Source organism: Lissotriton helveticus, chromosome 7 (genome assembly GCF_964261635.1).
Source record: "Lissotriton helveticus chromosome 7, aLisHel1.1, whole genome shotgun sequence".
NCBI lineage: Eukaryota > Metazoa > Chordata > Amphibia > Caudata > Salamandridae > Lissotriton > Lissotriton helveticus.
The window spans coordinates 1,457,820,997-1,457,826,996 of record NC_136068.1 but is presented as its reverse complement, the minus strand read 5'-3'; the positions used below and the strand labels follow the sequence as shown (position 1 = coordinate 1,457,826,996).

Sequence of the window (6,000 nt, the reverse complement as noted above, 5' to 3'; positions counted from 1 at the left end):
AAGCGCCGGTCTTGCCACGAGCTGCAGCTACTCTCCCGAACCAATCATCCCTGAAACCTAGACTTCACCTTTTAGATAACAGCTAAAAACAAGCATTGAAAATACAATAGGTCTCACCTTTCATTAAGTTCAAGTCATTTGCTTTGCTAATGGTATTGTATAGCAAAGCAAATGGCTTAAACTTAATAAAAGGCGAGACCTATTGTATTTTTAATGCTTGTATTTTTAGCGTGCCCGGGCCGATTTCCAATTCCAATCCATCCCTGGTACCACTGCCTTGGAGAGCTTCAAAATAAATGACAAATTACATAGTGTGCATGCGTACATTGACACGAATGCGCACTAAAAGAGCAGCACACCGGGGAGCCTAGAAATACAAGTATTATGACAAAGTGGATAGTGCGCATGCGTACGATGACATAATACGCACACGCGAGGAGGGAACCACAGATAGAAGCTAGCATAGTGCGCACGCGTACAATGACACGCATGCGCACAAGCGAGGAGGGAGCACCTACAGATGGGGATTTGCTTACGATGTCCGGCTATGGCGACAGCTTCTATGTATTAGCAGCGCGCCATGCGCCCTTTCACTGTGGCTACCCCCCCACCCACACAACACTCGCGGGACGCCAGCAATGATGGCCACTTGTTTGCAGGAGTCTCGGGCGTTATCTCAAATTGCTAAGGCGGAACTTGATTATCGGCCAGCTTCGTGTTAGATTTACCACACACGCAGCAGCTCTCTCCGTCTCCAAACTTTCTCCTTTTGTTTTAAACGAACCGCAACACGATTCGAAGACAATCCAGGAGCGACAACAGCTGTTACTGCATCTGCCTTAGACCTAGATATGGTAATGTATTAAGTTTGCATTTTCAGGCTACTTGCATAGACTGCATTCATTTCAGTGTAGTTGCCCAATTCTATTCACTAAGTTAATTGTTCACAAGTTATTCATACGCTCCAGTGTTTTGCCGTTTAGGCTCGAAAGGTAGTTATGTACACTAAGTGTCTTGCATCCTTCATTGTGCAAGCCTCAAGCATTGCCACGAACTAATACATTTAGGAGGAGCTTTTCCCTGTGATGAACTAATGGCTATCGAGCATTTACCTATGGTAGTACCATTTAATGTCTTTCCAAAATGTATTTCCGCCTCAAACCGAACCGTAAAAGTGCTTGCCTATAAACCCAACCTCAGCTGAGAAGGTGCGTGGATTTTCCTCCGCACAACTGCACCTCCCTCCCCCTTAGAGTCCTCGTTGTGCTAGCCTAGAACTTGAGTTCTTTTCTAGGGGCATTTGGGAAATCCACAAGGTAAATGAACATTCTTCTCTAGGAAATGCCCATCCTTCCACACATTCACTAAAGTGCCACCTCTTCATAGCTTCTTACTGCCACAGTGGCACTGCAGGATTAAATCATCCATTTCCGCTATGATTTTTCTCCACTGTTTTATTGTTTTAATAATAACTCAGGAACAGTTGGTTTAATTAAACAAGGCGCCCGGTAGGGCAGGCAACAGAGTTTGGGTCTGAAGAGTCTCGAAGCACATTGTGTAAGCCGTCATCTTCTACATTATATGAAGGATCACAAAATGATTTATACTTCCTTTGGATACAGAAATATGGCCCTAGTCACGAGGACATACATCTGGTCATTCAATAAGAAGTGCAGGTGGCCCTCAACCTTGCGTAGCACAATGCAGGACAGTGGGTATGTATCCAGATGTCTGTCTTGGGAAGTCCGTCATCCGAGCGTGTAATGTGTATGCTGTGTTCTGATTGGCAATGTGTCCCTAACTTAGTGTGGCATGTGACTTTATTGTGTCTTTGGGGACGTGTGCCCTTAGGCCTAGGTTACAGGGCCTGCCTGACCACCTAGTTATGACTCGGGAGGGGGGTGAGGGGGGAGGAGGGGGGGGGGTGAATCCAGCAACGGAGATGCAATACCAACATCGTATTTTTCAATAGTAACATGTTCATTGTTATGATTTATACTATTGTGATCTTTTGACACCCAGCTACAGGAAATATCTTAGCTGTGTTGTAAGTGTGCACAGTGGTTTGACTGTGCGTAGTGGTGTGTGATTTGTTTCGTTTGATGCGGTGGCCTACTTGAACTTACTATTGTGTGCACAGTGGCTTCAAAGTACTTGGTATTTCTGCCTGGTTCTGCACTCTAGTTCTTGTACCATTTTGTGTGTATTTAATATGCTTGCCAGTATGTTTGCTGTTATCCAATCGTGGAATATCTCAGCTGTGATTAATTGTTGTGCAGGGTGTTGTCTAATGTGTTGTGTTGAGTGTTGTTGCTAGATGTGAGTGCTGTTATGAGCACATCAGTGTTCACCTGTCTAATGTATCTGCACTGAGCTGGATGCATGCCATGCATTCTTTCTAATGTTTCCTGCCTTGAGTCTAGTTGTTCTCCCTATCTAGATCTGTCAGTTGCACAGATGTCGGTTGGGATCTTCTGCAAATTCGTCCTTTACTTTTCCATATAATTTACATTATACAGATGTCCGACCTGCTCCCCTCTCAGTAATATTGTAATTATTCTACCTCTTTTATGCTGATGTGTTGGAGTAATGGTTGATTGAAGTGATGAGGCTGGAACATGAAAGAGAAAGAATAAATGGTACAGAGCAGGAGAAAGACAACGTTGTTAGATACAGGGTTGTTATCATATTGATCCTTATGCGCCGTGGCCTTAATGTGTCAAGTGAATTGTGATTATAATACGGAGCTACAGCTTATTTTGCAATACAGTTAATTTTACATGTAAGCTGCATTATTTTGTGTGCGGGGGGGGGGGGGGCGAGGCGGGGGATAGGCAGCCGTTGATTTCCATGGCTAAGTGTACACAACTCACATATGACGGTGTTCTTGGCATGTCTGATGCACAGGTTTGTTATTGGGCGACCCAACTTGTAGCCGTCAACAAGTGGATAACAGAAATGCCCCGGCAATAGACTAGTATTTGACATTTGTTTACAACCCAAACCAAGTAAACCATCAGCAGTAAGGCCTATAAGAAATGGGATAACATTGGAATCTCCAAACTAGGAGACGTCCGGCTAGGAGACATGTGAAATCCTTCAAGGAACTGCAAATGGACTGTCAGTTGCACAAATCTCAATTTTGTTACCCTCCAACTTCGGTACACACTGGACCTCCTACTCTACAGCTAACTATGTCTGCCTGAATTTAGCTCATTAATTCTCAGAACCCTTGGCTAAGAAACACATTGCACAGATTTACTGCACGCTACTGGCTCATGTGCCAGACCCAATGCTGTCTTTCTAGTTGACATGTTAGTTGTATTTTATTTGAGACACAAAAAATCACCCCAAAGGGGTCTCTCTGTGCTGGAGTACTCTAAAACAGGGCCGTAAACTCAGAAAAGAGCCAGGTTTTGAGGAGTTTCTTGAATTGCGATAAGTCCGGACAGGATCCCTTTTTTTTTTTTTTTTTTTTTTTGTCCTCATATTTGACAAAGGCCGAGGGTGAAATCTGTCTGAAGGAAGAGCTGGGTGTCATGCACCTTCAGAGATTGTTCCACCGGGGAGCAGGCTTTTGCTGCTTTGCAGTTGATAAGAGGTCTAGTGGCAACCACCACTAATCTCGTCAACTCCAGGAGCTTGTCTTAATCCTTGGACTAGACCGAACAAACGAAGAAAAAAAACACATCCCGAGTCCCACCTGGACAGTTTATATTGTAAGTACATTTATTACACAAGAGAGATAAAGAGGGCCCACATTTTCTCTTTTTTGGGAGAGCCTTTTTGACAGTAACCTGGCTATATGCCTTGAAATATTTTGCCAATTTGCACATGTGGGGGAGAGCTCAGAGACCCAATTTACACAGATTTCCCTGCATGCAATAGCCATTAAATTAAATAACAAATACACTGTTTTTCCCCAGGACTGCTTTATCGGCTTCCTGGACCCCAAATATAACCAAAGGTAGGCTTACTTCAAAATCACAACCCAGGATTTTTTTTAATACTTTACCCACATCTCGCCAGAAGAGCTGAATAGCTGGACATTGCCAAAAGTGGTTGTTAGATTTGGGGGTCTCTAGTTGGCACAGGTAGGTACTTGTGACAAGTAGGGACCCTCTCCTCTAGTCAGGACAAGGGGATTACACTCCTAAAATAACCCCTGCTCACCCTCTAGGTTGCGTGGCGCGAGCTGTCAAGGCTTATTTCAGAGGCGGTTGTGACCACATACAGTAACCCACTGACAACACTACAAATGGACACCACACAGGTTTTATATAAAAAAATAAGTAGACTTTATATAGAGTTACCACAAGACCATAAATGACAAAAATACACACTATGATTACTTTAAGATTGTAGATTAAGCTTAGTTCAGTTCTTAGATGCAACACCCTGCGTCAATGTACCTTAAGTTGCGTTGTGCTTCCATGACCAGCAATATCGCAGTGATGAGAAATGCGGCAAAGTTCAGATACAAAGAAATAAAGACGTGAAGATCTTCCAGATGCGGCACGCTTCTCGGGGATGCGAGAAGCTCTCGGTCCGATGCGTGGACTGCAGCGGCGACACCCTTATGATGCAACAGCTCCAGCGGCGTCGCTCTTCTCCCACGATGCGTGAAGCTTCCGCATGATGCGACAACTACTGCGGCGACATCCATGATGCGACGGCAGCAGCTCCGATGGCGGCGCGCTTCTTGGGGGATGCGAGGTGCTCTTGGTCGATGCGGTGCAATGCGACCGTTCAGGCGGCGACGCCCTCCTTCGGAGTTGCGACGGCAGGCACATCGACACGCTCCGACCTCCTTGCGAGACTCTTCTCCTGATGCGGTGCGACAGCTCCAGCGGCGACACCCTCCTTCTTCGGAGTTACGACAGCCGGCACAGCGACGGCGCCACGCTTCCTCTTCGTTGCGGCACGCTTCTCTCTGATGCAGTGCGACAGTTCCAGCAGCGACACCCTCCTTTCTCCCGAGTTGCGACAGCAGGCACAGCGACGGCGACACGCTTCTTCTCGTTGAGTTGCGCTTCCAGCCCCTTGCGACACGCAGTTCCTCAGAAGGCCCAAAACAGCAGTAGGCACTTCCAAAAGAACTCTGGGGAGCTGGGGGTGAAGTCTGTTGTCCCTGAGACTTCAGCAGGAGGCATGCTGTTTTCCAAGCCCTTGGAGATCCTTCACAAGTTGAAAGCAAAGTACACAAAGTTCTTTTCTCCTTCCTTTGGCAGTAAGGCAACCACTGCAGGCCAATCCCCCAAGCAGCACTTCAGCTTGGGAATAGTCTCTCCTCAGTTTCTTCAGGTTCCTCTCCTCAGTAAAGGTTTCTTCTTGTAGTCCAAAGGTGATCTAATTTCATGGGAGCAGGGTCCCAATATTTATACCCAGAAATCCTTTGTTCTCTGAGGGGAGAGGGGCCTTTGCCCAGTCCAAACCAGTTCTGAAGCACTCTGTTTACCAGACTTCTCCTTTCCTTTCACAGTGCAGGGCAGAAACATCAGACGCACCACAGGAGGTGGAGCCAGCATTGTGGAAGGCAAGTACAGTCCTGGAGCACTGTGTTGACAGGACTCCTTCTCTTCTTTCAGTGTGCAGGGCAGAGACATCAGCCGCTCCCCAGGAGGTGGAGCCAGCATTGTGGAAGGCAATTCAGAGTTCAGGTGCACTCCTCCCTCCCATCTAGATGCAGATCTCTCTATTCACCACTGGGTGACTCAGCCTGTCTCCTGGAATTCCCCAGCCATGTCACTCACAGAAACCAGGCATACGAATACACAAACTAGCAGAGGCAGGTTTGAATGGTTAGACAAGCAAATACCTACTTTCTAAAAGTGGTATTTGCAAACACAGAATATTAAAATAAACTTTACTTAAAGATGTATTTTATTATTCTGAGTTCACGCATACTAAACTCGAATTTCTACCATGACCTCTGACCCTGCTCTCAGGCTAGGTCGCCCCCACGCCGCTGCTGCCTGCCAGTCTCTTAGTGTCCCTACC

The 6,000-nt window shown here is 46.3% G+C and overlaps 1 protein-coding gene across 3 annotated transcripts in view; it reads left to right on the top strand.

The window, feature by feature from the left end:
- Positions 1 to 466: 466 nt before the first annotated feature.
- LOC144770363 (uncharacterized) overlaps positions 467 to 6,000 on the top strand; it is a 918,549-nt gene continuing 913,015 nt past the window's right edge. For all 3 annotated transcript variants that reach the window (XM_078654830.1, XM_078654829.1, XM_078654828.1), the window contains exon 1: positions 467 to 854. The gene's annotated coding sequence lies outside the window, so the exon portion shown is untranslated. The remainder of the gene's footprint in view (positions 855 to 6,000) is intronic.